A 20379-nucleotide genomic window follows, 5' to 3' on the forward strand; every position below is an offset into this window, starting at 1 on the left:
GAGAGACAGACAGACAGACACAGAGACACACACACAGAGACACAGACACAGAGACACACACACAGAGACACAGACACACACACACAGACACACACACACAGACACACACACACAGACACACACACACAGACACACACACAGACACACACACACAGACACACACACAACACACACACACACACACACACAAGCTTATTTTTAATATTCTTTTTAGCTCAATGTTGGACACTTCTAAGCTTCCATGGCTAACATGCCTTTACCTTCACTCCCAGCTCAACACCTCTAAACCTGCCCTCAGCTTAGTCGCCCTGTTACCCTCTCCTTGCTCAGCATGCTAAATCTGCCCTTAGTTTAGCTGCATTTCTAATCTCCTGCCTGCTACCCCAGGCTCAGTCCGGGAAGCAGTCACTCCACCCAAGATCTCACAGGCCTGGTGGCTCTCCCTCCGAAGCATGGTGAAACTCCTCTTCTCTATCTCCTAGCCCACCTGTGGGAGGCTGGAAGGCCCTCCTCTTCTGCCCAGCCATTGGCTGCTAGCATCTTTATTGACTGACCAAGAACCAATTGGGGAATAGGACCTTCAGCATTCACAGGCAGATTCCCGTTCAAAGATGTACTTGGGCCAGTGGAGCTCTAGGCAGGGGAAGTTACAGGGGCTGGGGCATTTGCATGCTGATAGCTAGGACCCAGGAGAGGGAGAGAATGGCAGGTGGTAGTGGACATCAAGGGAGAATTGTCAGAGCCATAGTCTCCAGCAGATAACACAGATGCAAGCCAAGCTGTCAAGGGTAGGACACAGGTGAGATGGAGCCATTCACTTCAACAAAGAGGACTCAAAAGTGAGCATATCTCAGTCTGTGTGTCTTTTGTCCACTGAGCAGAAGGTGGCTGTTCTTTAACTCTGTCTACATCACAAAGTGGGTAGCATACACAGTGGATACACAGGCAGAATAGCATTGTTGGTAGAAGATTTCACTGTGCTATTCGGAGCTTACAATCAAAGATTGCTCATCTCTGGGATTGCCAGTTTAGTAGTCTCATAGTTTGGGTCGCCGCTGACTGTGAACTATGGAAACAGTGTAAAACAAACCCACAGTCTAGGAGGGAAGTGTTGAAAACAAGACACCAAGTTTTAATGGATGCTAGAAAGTTTAGCTGGTGGCATTAGGGGCATTTTAGAAAGATCACTGGGGGGGGGGGGGAGTGAAGGCTTCCAGTTAGAAAGCCATTTTGGAGGCCTTCATGATAGCCTCTCTCTGTGTAATCATGTGGCTCCCAGCTTTTCAGAGCACCAGAGAACCAGAGGGTCAAGTTCATCACCAGTCATTGCAAGTACACACACACACACACACACACACACACACACACACACACACACACACACACACACCACTACCACCAGCACCAGCACAAGAACAAGAACAACTACAGACTGGGTAACAAACCACAAAAGCCAATTTTCTCACAGCTCTGTGGAGAGAGACTCCTAAGGTCAGGCGCTGATGGTTGCGTTTCTTGGGGGTCCCTCTCCCAGGCTGTGGACAGTTACCTTCTGAGTGTGTCCTCCAGCACACGGAGGACAGCAGTGGCCTTTTCAGAAAGGCACTGAGTGAGTAACCCTGGGCTGGGGAGATGCTCACAGCTTGAGGGGTAGGATACAGGGATACGGAGCCTCTCGCATGGCTCTTGCAAAGGACCCGGGCTTGGTCCATAGGATCACGTGGTTATTCAAACAGCTCTAACTCCAGTTCTAGGGAATCTAATGGCTGGAAGACTGGTCTCTATGGGCACTGCATGCATGAGGCGCAGGACATACATGCAGGCAGGCAACACATCCATGCACATAAAATAAAAACAAATCTTAAACAAAAAATTAAAAAGGTATTAATCCTATCAGGAGACCTCCCCCTCATCACCTCATCTAACTCTGAAAGCTCCCTTCCAGATACTCTGGGGTTTGGGGCTTCAGCATATAAAGAGGGGTCACAGTTATTCCTGCAGCAGTCTTTATGGTATGTGGGGTGGCTTCGAGCACCGGGATGACAGATCCCCTCACTGGGTCGTCTGGGTGCCCTTCCTTACACTGTGCTGATCCAGGCTGTGGAGGCGAAGCCCTGTACTCTATAGCTGGAGTGCACTCTCCTTCAGAGATACTTCATGCTAGGAGACAGTTCTTCATAAACTAAGTGACTCCCAGCGGGAGACATAGGACAGAGCAGCAGACAGGTCAGACACTGTCACTCAGAAACTTCTAGAAGGACATCACCTTGCTGTGCATGTCTTTCTTCTTTCATTTGGATTTTTTTTTTAAACAAAACTCTCTGGTATGGTTGACATACAGAAAGTACACACGATATAAAACTGGATTAGATCTGGGATAAGTGCATACCCACAAAACCATCAAGGCCATAGCCTAGATATCAGGGAAGAGCTGGGCGTGCAGATCTGAGGTGGAGCTCTGGCCTTGCATGCACAAGACCCTGAGTTACAGCCCCAGTCCTGTAAGAGAGCAAGTCTGTCTCCCCTTGTGGTGTCCTACCAACTGTTACTCCCTCCTCTTTTTTCATTTTCAACAAAATAGCCTTTCCAGATTATATATATATATATATATATATATATATATATATATATATATATATATATATATATATATATATATATATATAGTGTATGGGACATGGAGAGATGACTCAGTGCTTAGGAGCACTTGCTGCTCTTACAGGGGACCTGGGTTGTTTCCCAATATCTACACGGCGACTAGAGTTCCATGGGATCTGATGCTGTCTTCTGGCCTCTGCAGGCACATGTGGGTACACAGAGATACACACGTGCAAGCACTCATAAATGTAAAATAAAAAAATGTAATAAAGATGTGTGTATACATATTGTGGTTTGATTGAGAAATGTCTCTCATAGGTATCAGAGTGTTTAGTCCGGAGTTGGTGGTGCTGTTTGGATGGGGGGGGGGAGGTGTTGCTATAGAACCTTTAGAAAGTGCAGCCTTGCTGGGGAAAGCACTTTACTGGGGGCAGGCTTTGGGTGTTTATAGACTCACCCCACTTCTCGCTCAAGCTCTGCTTCCTGCTTGTGGATGCAGATGTGACCTCTCAACCTCCCAGCCTGGCTACCTGCTCCTGCCTCCCAGCCATGGTGGACTCTCCCTCAGGAACCGTAATCCCAAACTAACTCTTCTTTCTGTCAGTTGCTTCTGGTCATGGTGTTTTATCACAGTAATAGAAAGTAAGTGATACACCTGTGTGCTCTCTCTCTCTCTCTCTCTCTCTCTCTCTCTCTCTCATACACACACACACTACATACATGCAAATATTTATTACATAAGATATATTATGGATGTGTATGTCTGCATATATGTTATAGTTAACCTCAGAGTCCATTCACTAAAATAGAATACCTGGGTAACACACATGTACATGATACATACATACATACATATGCATATGTATATATATTATGGGTGTACATATTTGCATATATGACATGGTTAATCTCAGAGTCCATTCATTAAGATAGAGCACCTGAGTAACAGATGCACGAGTTGCTCCCTAGTTTTTACCTTTTGCCTTCTATACTTGTGTAGTTAACAACGTTTCTTCATAGTAAAAAATAGTTTCTTTTTTTTTTTTTTTTTTTGGTTCTTTTTTTCGGAGCTGGGGACCGAACCCAGGGCCTTGCGCTTCCTAGGTAAGCGCTCTACCACTGAGCTAAATCCCCAGCCCCAAAAAATAGTTTCTTCATATATGTTCTGGCTCTGGAGAGATGGCTCAGTGGTTAGGGGCACCGCCTGCTCTCCTAGCACCCATATGGCAGCTCAAACCTTCCGGAACTCCAGTTCCAGGGAACCTAAGGCCCTCCTTGGCCGACTTGGCCACCAGGTACACACGTGGCACACACACGAACATACCTGCAAGCAAAATATTCCCACACATAAAACAATAATTTAAAAATGGTGTTTGCTCTATTTATGTGATTTATTGTCACAACCTATCTCAATGTTCCTGACACGCGCCTTCCCGCACACTTCACACACCTGTCTGTCAGACACACTCAGGGCTGATTATTACGGGACAGAGCCCTATTACCTCCCTGCCCTATTTTCCTCAATTTGCAATACACGGAGGAAACCCTACTGCTGGTTTTCTTCTTCTTTTAAGTCTTGTTTTTTTCTGTGATGTGAAACTGCCGTGATTTAAACATTCTCCTGTAGATGAGTTCTCTCTAGCTCTTTAGCCACAGTAAAAACTGCTACATTAAGCACCTTCATCCATGCCCACACCACACCGGAGAGCTTTTGCTTATTTCTTTGAGAGATTCTTATGAGCAGGGATATCGGTTGAAAGATATACGTATGGCGTACGTGTGTGTGTGCACATGCGTGTGTGTGCACATGCGTGTGTGTATATGTGTGCGTGCGTGTGTGAGTGTGTATGTGTGTATGTGTGTGTGTGAGTGTATGTGTGCATGTGCATGTGTGTGTGCATGTGTGTGTGCATGTGTGTGTATGTGTGTGTGAGTGTGTATGTGTGTGCGTGTATGTGTGTGTGCATGCTTGTCTGTATATGTGTGTGTGCACGTGCATGTGTGAGTGTGTATGTGTGTGTGCGTGTGTGAGTGTATGTGTGTGGGTGTGTGTGCATGTGCATGTGTGTATGTATGTGTGTGTGCATGTGTGTGTGTATGTGTGTGTGTGTGTGTGTTTAAAATAGTTTTGTTCCATATTGCTTTCCCCAACAGGCAGAATTAATTCTATTGTCCTCAGCTATCCTTAAAAATCCACTTTCTCTTCCATTCTCTTTAGGAGTAGGTGTGAACACTCTTGAATCCTTGCCAACCGTATGGGTGAGAAGCGCTACCACATTGTTATTTTAATTTGCATTTCCCTGAGTGGAGGAGCTCCAGCCATATGTTTATTGGCCATTAGGGTTTACTCTTCTCCTGCCTATTCACATCCTGGGAACCGTTTGCTGTCGGATGCTTTGTCTTTTTCTTAACAATTTGTAGGAGCTGAAAATTAACCCTTTGTCTGTCACAGGGACCGAGAACGCATTTGCCTCCAGTTGACTGTGTGTCTTTTAATGCCGTTTATGGAAATCTAAACGTGTTTAAATTTAAATTTAAATTTTATATGGCTCAGTGGATAAAGGAGCTTGCCAAGAACCCTGATGGTCTGAGTTAGAGCCCCAGGACACACGTGGTGGAAGGAGACAACCAAGTTCCAAACATTGTCCGACCTCCAGAGGGATACACATGAATGAATGAATGAATGAATGAATGAATGAATGAATTTCCAAAATTAAGTTTTATGTAGTACATTCCCTCCCCAAAACAATATAGTACCAATAAGGGACGGTGACCAACTCACATTCCAAAGCTATTAGATGTATGACGATATGAGATAATGTAATTCATATGCAATAGGAACGGTTATCAGTGGAGCTGAACCTCAAGGTGACCCACACCTTAGAATTAAGAGGCAAATATTTTAAGGCTGTTGTCAAGGACATGAAGGAAGTCTGCTAGCAATGAATGATTACAAAGAAAACATAAGCAAAGAAATGGATGCATGTCATAGTTAGCCCCAACTGTCCACGTGACGCGACCCTCAAGTCATCTGGAAGAGGGAACCTCAGCTGAAGAATTGTCCAGTTCAGGCTGGCCTGTCGCCAGGCCAATGAGGCATCCTATCAACTGTTAGTTGATATGGGAAGGTTCAGCCCGCTGAGGGCAGTGCCATCCACAGGCATCCCGTCTGCGTAAGAAAGGTACTTGAGCACAAAGGAACAAAGCCAGGAAGCAGCATCCCTCCATGGTCTCTGCTTCCGCTCCTGCCTCCGGTTCCTGCCTTGGGCTATTTCCTATTTGAGTTTAAATTGTATGTGTGCTATGAGGCTAGGATCCGATCCCATTTTCTTACAGATTGCCGCTTTTTGTCATTTCTTATCAAATTTGTGTTCTGTCGATGTCATGCTTCTCTATAATGTAATCTGATGACTTTCTCCCCCCACACCCTCTCATCTCCCTTCCATTCCTGTCGTCACCGCCCCCTCCCTTTCCCAGGTCATGATTTCTGATTTTGTGTTGTGACCCGCTTCATTTAACCCGGGTCATTTCTGTGAGCCGTGGATGGGAGCAATCCATGGGAGCCTGGTTGGGTCTTCCTTGGGTAAGCAAGGACTCCCCCTCACCCCGAATCTTTCCCTAGGAAACAGTTCAGCAGCGAGGGGCGGGGCCTCGCAAGCCCCTCCTCCATCCACGCCTGCCTGCCCTTTCTTGTGCTGACCTCCAGGTACCCACAGTGGCTCTGTGTTCTGTATTTCACAGCCGTTCTCCCTAGCATTTGGCTTTTACATTCTTTCCGCCCCCTCTTCTGAAATGTTTCTTGAGTCTTGGCAGGGATGATATAAACGCCTTGTTAGGAATGGATTCTCCTCTGTCATTTATTCTCAGAGAGAGACGCTTTTGCTCCTGTGATTTCTTAATTAGTCTCCCCCGCCCCCACTTATTAAAATGAAATACTGTTTGTTGAATTGTGGTGATGTGTGTGTGTGTGTGTACATGCACACGTGTGTGTGCGCACGTGCATGTGTGTGTTCATGTACACATGGAGACAGAACAACTTCAAGCATCATTCCTCAGGAACCATTTACCTGGGACTTTTTTGAGACCAAGTCTGTCACTGCTCTGTAACTCACCAAGTAGGGCAGGCCACATGTCTCTACCTCCCTGGAGCTAAGACCACAAGGGCCAGAGCCACCACCCCTGACTCTTCTGTACAGTTCTAGGGCTTGAACTCGGTGCACAGAGAGCACTCTACCAATCTGTCCATCTCCCAGATCATAACCTATGTGCTTATATCAAAGACCCGTCCAAATAGATAGAATATAGTTCTGATTTCCTCACAATACATTTTTAAGAACTTGAATTCTTTTTTTTTTTTTTGCAATTCAACAAAAATCTTGGTGAAGTCGAGAATATTTTGCACATCTCCATATCGTTGGAAGTGTAAGGAACAGCATTTGTTGGAATAATTGGCACAATTCTTCTCTTAACCAAAGCTACCTGTGTTGTATGCTAGTTGACAGTCTCATGCTAGTTCATTTCATTGTCAATATGCTTTGTATGCCGAAAATGTCTTACTTCAAAAAGGTGCAAGATGGGCTGGAGAGATGGCTCAGCCATTAAAGGCTAGGCTCACAACCAAAAAGGTGCAAGATTGGGTGTGGCAATAAATGACTTTAATCCTGGCACTGGGGGTGGGGAGAAGGAGATCTCTGTAAGCTTGAGGTCAGTTACAGATGCTACAAAAAAAATTGAGAAGGCAATTTATGCACATCTAAAATTTTTCAGACAACCCATGAATCTATAAAGAATAAAATAAGTGATGCCTGGAATTCTCCTAGGCAGTAATAACCGTTTCCACCATTTTGGGTGTCTTTAACAGCAGAGCGTTTTCTCATTTTCTGTGTAGTACACAAACATGCACTCAGATCTGCACACGTGCATACTTGATCTACATAGATTTATGTGTACATGCATCTAATGTTTATATCTCAGAAACTTATATGTATCTCACATATACACACACACAGACATACACCCCCAGGTGGGCTGACGCCAATATCGTTTTTTTTAAGAATGGGCTCTTGGGGCTGGGGATTTAGCTCAGTGGTAGAGCGCTTACCTAGGAAGCGCAAGGTCCTGGGTTCAGTCCCCAGCTCCGAAAAAAAGAACCAAAAAAAAAAAAAAAAAAAAAGAACGGGCTCTTATGCATCTCGACCACTTTCCCTAGCACACGTTGTCACTTTTACAAAAAGTGTACAGATTCCTTTGCAGGGCTGCAAAGGATTTGCATAACAAATCCATTTTTGTTTGTTTTGAGACAGGTTATCCTGGTGGTCCTGGAACTCACTATGTAGACAGGATGGCATCAAACTCACAGGGATCCTTCTGCCTCTGCCTCTCCAGTGCTGGGATTGAAGGTGTGTACAAGTCCATTATTTAAAAACTTAATTCGTTTTCAGACAGACTCTCATTGTGTTGCCGAGGTTGGTCTCAAACTCGGAACCCCCTTCTTCAACTTCTGGAGGGATGAGATCGCTAGCCTGCCCCATACTTAGCTTTCACTGTTAGAGGGCGTTTTCAACATTCAGTGAAAGCTGAGGTGAACTGGAGACTGCGTTGTCCGTTGCGGTCCAGTTGACCATGTGCTCGCTCTTCTGTCTTTCAGCACCCACGGGAAAATTGATAGAAGGGATTTCTAGAAATCTTCACTTGTTTCCAGAAGCTCTCTTCACAGGACATGGGCTGGAGGAGCAGAAGCAGAAGGTTAGGGCTAAGCAGCCGCCAATTAGGGAATATTTGGTGGCCCAGTGTGCCAGCTTCCTCTGGTCAGCCAGTGACTGCAGGATATTGGGTAGACCGGAGTGTGGTCTGGAGGTTTGGTCAGTCGACTTTTAGTTCATTTTTAAATCATGTGTGCATGTGTGTCTGTGTGTGGGTATGTGCACCTGAGTGTAGATGCCCACAAAGGCCAGAAGAGGGCGCCAGATCCCGAGGAGCTGGAGTCACAAGTGTGACACAAGTGTGAACCACCATGCATGGCTACTGAATGCTCAGCTCAAGTCCTCTGCAAGGGCAGTATATGCTTTTTATCACCGAGCTGTCTCTCAAGGCCCTGGCTTGGTGAGATTTTTGTTTTGGTTTTGGTTTTGTGAGACAGTCTTTCTATGTAGCCCTGGCTGTCCTGAAACTCCCTATATAGACCAGGCTGGCCTCCAACTCAGAGATCCACCTGCCTTCCAAGCCCTGGGATTAAAGGTGTGTGCATCACACCTGACCCCTGGTTTGGTTTTTTAAGGCTAGCTCTCACTATATAGCCCTGGATAGCCTGGAGCTTGCTACGTAGACCAGGCTGGCTTTGACTTTGCTGCGATCGATTTTATGCTTTTGTTTTATGAATGCTGGATGACAGGCGTGTGCCTGGTGTTCCTTGTTAAGTGTGCATGTACACATCTCTCTGCTTCCCATAGCTGTTTACCCACTTTCTATGATCTTCTTGGAATACATACTCGATTTACACGTTTATATTCTCTCCTCAGCTTGGTGTGGTAGTTTCAGACATGTTGGCCTGGTCCTCGGTGCTAAGATGGCCTCCTTCCTGTCTCGCCAAAGCTTCTTCATTCTATTGTTGTTACTTGCTGATCATCTGGGGCTGTTGTCATGTGTGGCAAGGATCAAGAAACCCTTGTTTGCCATGGGCGGACTCAGCACTGAATAGATCACTCCCAGGGCTGGAGAGATGGCTCAGAAGTTAAGAGCATTTGCTGCTCTTCCAGAGGACCTCAGTTTGCCTCACACCACATATAACTCCATCTCCAGAGAATCCAACACTCTTTTCTTGTCTTTGCAGGCATCCTCTCTGCACATGGTTGCACACACATGAGCCCACACAGGCACATATACAGACGTAGACACACAGACATAGACACAAAGACATGCATGGAAGCACACACAGATAAACACACACTCTCTCATACACAGACACGAAGAAAGATACACACACACACACACACACACACACACACACACGTTCCTTCCCAGGTTAAGAACATGCATGAACTGGGGAGGTAGCTTGGTGGTAGAGTGTTTGCCTAGCATGCACACATTCCTGGTTCAATCCCCAGCAGTGGAAAGATGAAACAAACTCCTTCAAAGGTTTCAACTGGACAGAGCTAGTGAGGCAGTGCCTGAGGACTGTGAGTCCCCATAGTCACACACGAAGCCAGGCCCCATGTCACACAGTCTCAATCCCAATCCTGAGGAGGCAGATCCTTAGGGCTCCCTGGTCAAGCAGCTTAACCAAAAGCCCTAGGTTCCAACCAGTGAGACGTCCTATCTCAGAACAAGGTGGCCAGCTCCTGAGCTGGGCCTCTGTGCCCCACCGCATCCACATGAAGAAACCACACTGCATGCGTCTGCTCCTGACTCTCCCGATGTCCTACAGATTAATTGTCCTCATGTCTGGCCACACCACTCTTCTTATGCTAGCATTATTTAAATTATTGCTGTCCAATTTTTATTCTGCCTCTTCAAATTCTCCACCTCCATTCTTGGTCCCTGGCCTTCTATTAGACTCCAGCGTTTGATGCGCGATTTCCAACCCCACGGTCTTTGGGCAGTTCTGCTGAAACCCACTGAGTTTTTGGTTCTTCAGGATTCACCTCCATTGTCACTTCCTCAGAGAAGCTTCCCATGACCTCCCTGGCTAATTTCTCCGGGGCAGCACACCTCGGTCACCTGACATCCATTCGTGACCTTGCTTACAATCGATTCTGCATTTATTCCTGAGTACCTGATCACATCTCATCTACTGGGCTTCACAGGTTGAGAGGACCATGAGAGTCTTTATTTATTTATTTATTTATTTATTTATTTATTTATTTATTTGGTTCTTTTTTTTCGGAGCTGGGGACCGAACCCAGGGCCTTGCGCTTCCTAGGCAAGCGCTCTACCACTGAGCTAAATCCCCAACTCCGAGAGTCTTTATTGATGTAATCTCAGAGCTGAGGACAGCCAGGTACACCATTGAAGTTTTTTTGCATAAGTGAAGAAACGAGTTCTGTGTTTATGGTGATCCATGTGTACCTACCCACGTGTGCTCTTGCTTGATTGTGTCTGAGCAGCACTTTCAGTGTGTGTACTCTGGCGGCAACTGTATGTAACACAACAACCTCATAGCAGGAGGCTGGTAGAGATAGACCCGTCTCCACTTCCTGTCAACCTGTGCTGTCCACACCGGGCTGCCCCTTTCCTCTCTGAGTGACAAGGAAGATGGAGGTCTCCAGCTGCCTCTGTTCTGCTGCCCTTGTGCAGTTGTCTGCCAGTTGCGCACGCCGATTACTATGAATGCCACCATCTGGTACGCCACGTGGACATCATAATCTTTTCTTAATTACATTAGCAGCGCAATCAGTTACTGCATTACAAGGCCGGCGATGAGCTTTTAAATCTTGGTAGAAATCATAAATAATTGCGCTAAGTACCAGGCGCCAGATGTGCGCGCCAACTTCGGTTGCACTAGATAAATAGTAACCTTACCAGAGCGTTAGACAGCAGGCGATCCGGCCGGCCACGGGGCCACACCACACCTGGGCTTCCATCAGCCAGGCACACATCCTAAGACAGACCGTGGAAGGAGGCAGAGACCCTGGGAGGATGTCAGTGCCAGGGAGAGAAGCTGGGCCTTAGGGCCAGAGCCAGACTGGACAAGGAAGAAATGTTGAGAAGGACAAAGAGAGGGAGAGGGAGAGGAGAGAGAAAGGGAGAGAGAGAGAGAGAGACACGCACACAGAAGCAGAAAGAGAGAAAGAGAAAAAGAAAGACAGAGAGAGAGAGACAGAGACAGAGACAGAGACAGAGAGAGACAGAAAGAGAGACAGAGAGAGACAGAGAGAGAATGGGAGGAAGGAAGAGGAATGGCAACAGGGAGCATTGAATGGGAGAAAGCATGAGTGTGGGGAGGGGCACAGGAAAACAGTGAGCCTCAGAAATCCTGGAGGAATAGGAGGCTGGGGAGACACAGAGAAGCCTTGTTTCAGCTGAACCTCTGGCAAGCAGCTGGCAGGGACCCCAGCACAGCTCAACTAAGGGTAAGACCCATGTGACCAGAGAGTGGGTGGGGAAGCTGTGGTCAGGCCCAGTGGGCTTCCAATAGAAGGGTTCTTTTCTTTTCTCTCCTTGAGTCTAAGAGGGAGGGAGGGAGGCATCATGGCGGGCCCAGAAGCAGCAAAAGGTCATGGTAGAAGCTTCTGTTAGAGGAGGCCCAGGGCTGCGGAGTGTTTTGAGGAGTGTGTGTGTGTGTGTGTGTGTGTGTGTGTGTGTGTGTGTGTGTGTGCATTTGAGACAATCTGATCAGTCACAGTCATGAGGCAGGCTAAGTGCAAGCCAAAGGAGCAGGGTGTGGCTCCAGGGGATAAGAATGGCATATAGAGAAGACAGAGAGAGAGAGAGAGAGAGAGAGAGAGAGAGAGAGAGAGAGACGCAGACGCAGATTCGGATAGATGGAGATGGAGACAGAGACAAAGATAAAGAGAGATATATGATAGATGGATGGATAGATAGACAGACAGACAGACAGACAGACAGGCAGATAGACAGACAGACAGCTGCAAGCACAGGCATGACTCAGGTAAAGAAAGCGAAGGGGAGAAGACGTGTAGAAGTTCAGGTAAGTGGCAGATTGAAGGTGTTACTTATCACTTGTGACATGTCACCCAAATGGACCTTAACAGAACTTGAACATTTTAAGCCCCAGGATGAAGAGAACAGGAGAGGAGACTCGATGAACCAGGTGTTAACTGAATACTGGAAGCAGGTTCTTTTTTTCTTTTCTTTTCTTTTTTTTTTTTTTTTTGGAGCTGGGGACCGAACCCAGGACCTTGCGCTTCCTAGGTAAGCGCTCTACCACTGAGCCAAATCCCCAACCCCTGGAAGCAGGTTCTTGATGGCACCTGGATGGCAGGGCAAACAAAGCTGGGTCCTCAGCCTGTACAGGGAAAGCATCCAGGCCCATGCAGCTGGGAGAGGCCCAGGAAGGGGCTGGGTATGACCACGGGGGTAGAGGGAGTAGCAGGGGAGACAGAGACAGCTTTCTACAGCCAGGGATCATCCACACTTTCTACCAAGGCAGTGCCCTGAGACGGGGGCTTGGAGAACTTCTGGACCTGGGACACCAACTGAGGAAAGGGAGAGACCCAGACTAACCCTGGGGGCATTACTGTAAGCTACAGTATGAAAGGCCTGTCCTTCTCCCTGACACAGCTCACAGTGCTGGCTCCTAGACTGAGAGCAGTGCCCACATCCCCTTCTTACCCCAGACCAGTTGTGTAGGGAGCTGTGTTCTGAGAAAGCCACCTGCAGAGATGGCTCTCCAATGGCAGGGCCCTCTTGCTGATTTCCTTTGGGGGTATCCAGAGCATCCTATCATCCTGTGTCCACCTCATTGAGCCTGAATATGAATGACAGCAGAGCACCGGCAGGTATGTGTGGGAAACTACAAGGAAAGAGACCAAGTGCTTGCACTTAGGTAAAGAGAAAGAGGAAACCAGGAGGAAAAAGAGATGAGGCATACATTAGCACATGCTAACAACATCCTGTAAAAGATAAGACAGCACAGGGGCCATACAATAAGGTTAGAGTGACAGTATTAGAAGGAGATGCCTAGAGAACACAGAGGGATTGAAAAGCAAAGGGAATCTAGAAGAGTATAGTGTGATGCCTCAGAAAGACTGAGGCAGGAGGATTGCTATGAGATCCAGGACAGGCCTGGGCTAGAGTAAGACCTGGCCTCAAAAAACAAAAGCCAAAAAAAAAAAAAAAAAAAAAGAGGGGGAGAATGAGTGACAATAGATGCTGTGGTTAAAACAACAACAAAGAACAAACAGAGAGGGTATCATCAAATACATGATACAAGAACAGTTCCCAGGTCAGGTCAGGAGGTCAGAGGGTCAGGAGGTCAGGAGGTCAGGAGGTCAGGAGGTCATGCCATCTGCCACTCCAACACCAGGGGATTTGATGCCCTCTTCCTCCCTCTGTGGGCCTCTGGACAAGTATAGCATAGCTGCACACAATCGTGAGGGGAGAAACCAGATAGAAAAAAAAGCATCCAGAAAATATAATTCAGTGAAAGGGAAAATCTGGAGTAGCAAGAGCAAAGCAATGATTAACTATGAGAAAAAGCCCAAAAGTTGTGTAGGCAGAGAATACCCTCACAGTACACTTCATGGCTCAGCTATATTCAATATTTTATAGTCTTATCTATGTGTAAATATTGAGTATGCAGTTAACAAAAATTGTGAAAGAGCTATGTTGTTGAGTTGGGAGGAGGGTCATGTGTGGTGGGGTGTAAGAGGATTTCATCCCCATTTTTCTTCCCAGAAAGGCGATAGATACTTTCTTCTGTAATATAGAGTGGGTAGTGCAGTAGAACAGTTATTCTGAAACACAAAGAGAAACAGCAGAAGAGACACTAAACGTTGAAACTTCCTGTGTTTGTCAGCTTACCATCATTACAATGAAATACTCGAGGTAACACATTTACTCAGCTCACAGCTCTGATGGTTCAAGGTTAAGCTCAAGCGAGTCTATTTCCTCTGGGGCTATGGTGTGCATGCTCTGGTGGTGGTGGTGGTGGTGGTGGTGGTGGTGGTGGTGGTGGTGTGTGTGTGTGTGTAAATTCACCCACAGTAAGAGTTGGGGAGGAGAAAGAGAAAGGACCCATGCGGATTGCCACAACTCTCTTCAAGGTAAGGGCTTTCCATGAGCTCTTACCCCATGATAGCCCACTTCCCTTCCATCCCGAGAACTAAGACCTTTGGAGAGCACTCAGCAACACAGCGTGCTCTTGGGGAAGGACATTGGGAGTGTACCAGGGATGATGCCTGTCTAAGTTAGGGTTTTACGGCTGTGAACAGACACCGTAACCAAGTCAACTCTTATAAGGACAACATTTAATTGGGGCTGGCTTACAGGTTCAGAGATTCAGTCCATTATCATCAAGGCGGGAACATGGCAGCATCCAGGCAGGTATGGTGTAAGAGGAGCTGAGAGTTCTACATCTTGTTCCAAAGGCAAACAGGAGAAGACCGGCTCCCATGTGGCTAAGAGGAGGGTCTAATCCAACAAAACCACACATACTCTAACAAGGCCACACCTCCCAAGAGTGCCACTCTCTGGGTCAAGCATATTCAAACCACTACAGTGCCTTTTCTCATGGGCAGGCATTGTGCTGTTTGTCATCTAATGTACACAGACTTTGATAGAAATTTAAGTGTTCAAGCTGATGGTGTGGCTCAGTAGTAGAACACTTGCCTGAAGTGTGTGAGAGGCCCTAGCTTGACTTTATCACTGGAGATGAGGGAGAGAAGGGGGGAAAAAAAGATTAAAAAAAAATTTTTTTTTTTTAGGGAAGGTGGCTTGGTGCAACTGGCAGAGTGTTAAAGGGCACCAGACCCACAGCCCTTTCTGGACTTTTTAAAAAGGATTTTCACGAGGAGGGGCAATGTAAGCTTTCCTCAATAAACAGATTTGGTTTCTAGTTGTGGTGTGTGATGGTTATCTTTAGGGGTCAGGGTGCTGTAACCTTGAATCACCTGGAGAGAGTCTCTGTGAGGGACTGTCTACACCAGATTGGCCTGTGAGCCTGCCTTCGATAGATTGGGAAGACCCAGCCCACCATGGGCAGCACTATTCCCTAGGTAGGGGGTCCTGAACTGTTTAAGAGTATAGCAGAGTACACACTGCCCAGTGAATATGTGTACACCCGATTCTCTCTGCTCGTGGCTGTGAATGCCATGTGAGCAGCAGTTTGAGGCTCCTGCCTTGACCTCCCTACAGTGATAGACTCAAACATAGAATTGTAAGCTAAAATACCTTTACATGTCAAGGTTGTTTGTCAGTTTTTTTTGTTTTGTTTGTTTTTTGTTTTTTTTTTGTTTTTTGATCACAACAACAGAGATAAAACTAGAATGGTGTCCTAGGCTTAACCTTCAGAGAAAGGCACTGACAACAAGAGCAGGATCTGAACCCGGTGGGCCATGGTTCTGAAAACAACTCAACTCACTGTTGAGCTTCCCGAAGCAGGAGGCTCTGTGGGACAATGATGGCAGGGAGAGAGACATCACCATGGGTGAAGCTAGCCAAAGCGCTTCTGATGGGCCCCCCTTGGGTCACCCTAAGGAGAGTGGGTTATTATACCAAACTGCCTGAGAAATCAACTTGCAAAGATAGTTCTGGGGGCTTTAGCGGATGACCAGTTGACCCTGCTGCTTTGGGCAAGACAGCACCATGGAGGGAGGACGTTTGGTGAGGGAAACACACACCTGTGGCCAAGAAACAAAACAAAAGAAAGGGACCTGCCCAGGCAATCTGAAGGCTGTTCCGGCACCCGATAGCCCCACCCTAAGTAGCAAACCCAAGTGAGGAGTGAAAACCTGCTCTCCATCCCATAAAAAGAGCACCTGAAACTCAGAGTAGCCACAGTGAGACAGTTTGTTTTATAAACCAGAGAGTCAGACCTGGCCCAGAATGGTGGTGGTTCCCTGAGAGCGCAAAGATTAGTTTTGTTTTGTTTTGTTTTTGTTTTAATGTGGGTCCTTTAATGTGGGAATTCCTTTCCTTGCTGGCTGGGTGAGGAGGGTGAGGACGATGAGGAGGGTGAGGAGGGTCAGGAAGGTCAGGAGGGTCAGGAGGGTCAGAGTGTGTCTTACATAACTCAGGTCTTGTGGTTCCCTCTGCCACAATCCGTCTGTCTGAAAGCACAGGTGGCTTCATCTCTACCTTTTAATCCTCTTTTAAAGTTTATAGAGCACAGGTCCCCACCACAGCTACCAGCTTGGCCATGCCTCTGTTGTAAACTTTTAGTCTGGGTTGAGGAGGGAAGCCGGACTAGGAGGTGGGGCTGGAGCCTGGGGTTTTTATTCATCTGTAGCCAGACTAAAGCTGACTTTTCAAAGGGACCATTATTAATATTACTATCATTGTTTTATTTCTCACAGTATGTGACAAACTCACAGAGCTTGGAGAAGAGCACTTCAGGTCCAAACCATAGCAGAAAACAAAGCAGAGAGCTTGAGGCTTTGTTTGTGTAATTTGAATTCATCCTCTTCCCATCTCCCTCCCTCCCTCTCCCTCAGTCCTCCCTCTCCTTCTTTCTTCCCCCCTCCCCCTCTCCCCTTTGTTTGAACTTTTATTTTAAGGATTATGTTGATTGTAGGATTATTCTTTAACATTTTCTATATTAAAAAAATCTAATAAATGGTACTTTTTAAAAAGCAATATATAACCAAAAGCTATTAGGAATACCAAGATGAATCTCGCAACATCACTGTCTTAATGAGCTACCCTGACATTATTGCATTGTTTAGTCTTTGTCAAATCAAGTAGGCAAAGTAAAAACAAAACCATGGAGGAGTTGAGTAATATCATTAATACAGTTGATTACTGGGTATGTTTCACGCAAGGTAACCCACACAGAACACACAATCTCAACCTGTTCCCTTTCGCACTTAAGAACATTAATCCCCCTCTAATTCACAAAAGCCACATTTCTTCTTTCACCAGTTGGAAAGTTTAAGCCACAGGAGGGCTGAGAGTGGTTCTGCTTCAGGTCCACTGTTGAGTGTCTGGGACCATGGCTGCAAAAACATAGGCACAAGTGTTTATCCCTGTCCAAAGATATAATACTATCTTACTGGAATGCATCTTGGTCATGGACTTGATGGAGTTTAAAATTACCGTGGAAATAAATCTTTGGGGCGAATCTGTGGAGCCTTATCTAGATTAGGTTGTGGTGGGATGATCCACACTAAAGGTAGGACCTCTGGGTTAGGATCCTTGACTGAGCACAGGGGAAGATGTGAGCTGAGACTCAGTGAATTTCGCTTTCTGCTCCTGACTGTAGACATTGTGGTCAGCTGCTCCACACTCCTGCCGCATGCCTTCCTGCTCATGATGGGTCTTCACACTCCTGTTGCCATGCCCACTCTGTCATGATAGACATTCACACTCCTGCTGCATGCCTTCCTGCTCATGATGGGTCTTCACACTCTTGCTGATGTCTTCCTGGTCATAATGGACCTTCACACTCCTGTTGCCATGCCCACTCTGTCATGATAGAGGTTCACACTCCTGCCGCATGCCTTCCTGCTCATGATGGGTCTTCACACTCCTGTTGCCATGCCCACTCTGTCATGATAGAGGTTCACACTCCTGCCGCATGCCTTCCTGCTCATGATGGGTCTTCACACTCCTGTTGCCATGCCCACTCTGTCATGATAGAGGTTCACACTCCTGCCGCATGCCTTCCTGCTCATGATGGGTCTTCACACTTCTGTTGCCATGCCCACTCTGTCATGATAGAGGTTCACACTCCTGCTGCATGCCTTCCTGCTCATGATGGGTCTTCACACTCCTGTTGCCATGCCCACTCTGTCATGATAGACATTCACACTCCTGCTGCATGCCTTCCTGGTCATGGTGAACCTTCACATTCCTGTTGCCATGCCCACTCTGTCATGATAGAGGTTCACACTCCTGCTGCATGCCTTCCTGGTCATGATGGGTCTTCACACTCCTGTTGCCATGCCCACTCTGTCATGATAGAGGTTCACACTCCTGCTGCATGCCTTCCTGCTCATGATGGGTCTTCACACTCTTGCTGATGTCTTCCTGGTCATAATGGACCTTCACACTCCTGTTGCCATGCCCACTCTGTCATGATACAGGTTCACACTCCTGCTGTGTGCCTTCCTGGTCATGGTGAACCTTCACATTCCTGTTGCCATGCCTACTCTGTCATAATGGGTCTCCATGTTCTTGCTACATGCCTTCCTGGTCATGATGGGCCTTCACACTCGTGCTGATGTCTTCCTGGTCATAATGGACCTTCACACTCCTGTTGCCATGCCCACTCTGTCATGATAGATGTTCATACTCCTGCTGTGTGCCTCCTTAGTCATGATGGGTCTTCACACTCCTGCTGTGTGCCTCTTTAGTCATGATGGGTCTTCACACTCCTGCTGTGTGCCTCCTTAGTCATGATGGGTATTCACATTCCTGCTGTGTGCCTCCTTAGTCATGATGGGTCTTCACACTCCTGCTGTGTGCCTCCTTAGTCATGATGGGTATTCACATTCCTGCTGTGTGCCTCCTTAGTCATGATGGGTATTCACACTCCTGCTGTGTGCCTCTTTAGTCATGATGGGTCTTCACACTCCTGCTGTGTGCCTCCTTAGTCATGATGGGTCTTCACACTCCTGCTGTGTGCCTCCTTAGTCATGATGGGTCTTCACACTCATGCCGCCATGTGTTTTACCTTCCCAGTCATGGTGGCTCACATTCTCAAAGTATGAGCCGAAGTAAACTCCTCTTTTCTTAAGTCGATTAGCTAACTTGTCATGGCAGTGAGAAAATAAAGAAATAAAGCATCCAATTATAGAGTGTAAGCAAAGAGTTTGGAAAATTCAGCAAGTTCACCCCCAAATATTTAAAAACCAATGTAATAGCACTTACAATTTTGTAGTGTTGTTCCAAAATTAACAAAACAGGTACACACACACACACACACACACACACACACACACACACACTTGGAGGTTTAGAAAGATGGTTAAACAGTTAAGAGCAGGGAGGCTCTTCCAGAGGACCCAGGTTCAATTCCCAGCACCACCCATATAATTGCTCACAACCATCCTAGACTCCAATCCTAGGGGATCTGATGCCCCTTTATGGTCTCCAAGGACAACATACTCACCAGATGCACAGACATCCTAACCCGCAAATCACTCACACATATAAAATAGTAGAATAAAATTTTTACTTATTGTGTATGCCTGAGCATATATATTGATGCTATTATAACGGCAGACATGTGGAAGTCAGGGGACAACTTTTGAGAGTCCTCAGTCTCCTTCACCACATGGGTCAAAGGGATTGAACCCAGGTAGTCTGGGTGCTCTGCACATCTCCATCTGGCTGGCCCCCTCTCTGTTCCTTCTAAGATTTATAATTTCATGACTGTGTATGTGCACTAGTGGCAGGCGTTCCATGTGCAGTGTGTGGGGGTCAGAGGACAGTTCTGGGGGTTCTTTCATCATGTGGATCTTGGAATCTAACTCAGGTCTTCAAGCTTTTGGGGTACGTTTACCCACAGAGCCATCTCACTGGCTCAGGAGAAACTTTAAATGGTCGGATAATAGTGCCCCAAAGACAACGGAAGGAACAGAACTGAGTAAAATGCAGAGAATCCTGCCCACTGAGTTAGTGGCCTAAATAAGATACAATGTAAACTGTTTGCAGAAAGAAATGTTATTTGACAGACAACCATGGAATGATTGCCTCTAGATTGGGAAGAAAGTTGTATCTTTATCTCATTCTTTCCAATGGACAGAAGTCCCAGCAGCAAAATAAAGGAAGGGGCTGACAAGATGGTTTAGAAGGTAAGGTGCTTGACAACCTCCTAGGTTCAATCCTGGAGCCCACATGGTGTAAGGAAAGAACTCACTCCATCCACCTAGCTATAGTTCTCTGAGCTCTACATGTGTGCTCTGACACATGCAGACACATACACACACACACACACACACACACACACACACACACACACACACACTCAAAAACATGAAACAATTCTTTTTAAGCCTTAGTGGTCATTATCTAGACTACATTTAAGGCATAAGTTAGGTGTGGCTAAGTCAGCACCTGACCATCATAATTTCAAACACTAGCTCTGGCTTCGAAGAGCCACTGCTCAGGCCTGCACCAGAGCCACTCTGTTTCCGTCTAGTAATGCCTGGAAGCATCGTG

At 46.6% G+C, this 20379-nt stretch overlaps 1 long non-coding RNA gene across 1 annotated transcript; it reads right to left on the reverse strand.

The window, feature by feature from the left end:
• Positions 1-5298: 5298 nt before the first annotated feature.
• Positions 5299-11766, reverse strand: LOC120101526 (uncharacterized). The gene is made up of 2 exons (XR_005502091.2): positions 11116-11766; positions 5299-8322 (listed from the first exon to the last, which is right to left on the reverse strand). It is a non-coding gene; the product is annotated as an uncharacterized LOC120101526 (long non-coding RNA).
• Between the last annotated feature and the right edge of the window lie 8613 nt (positions 11767-20379).

Source organism: Rattus norvegicus, chromosome 3 (assembly GCF_036323735.1).
Source record: "Rattus norvegicus strain BN/NHsdMcwi chromosome 3, GRCr8, whole genome shotgun sequence".
Classification (NCBI taxonomy): domain Eukaryota; kingdom Metazoa; phylum Chordata; class Mammalia; order Rodentia; family Muridae; genus Rattus; species Rattus norvegicus.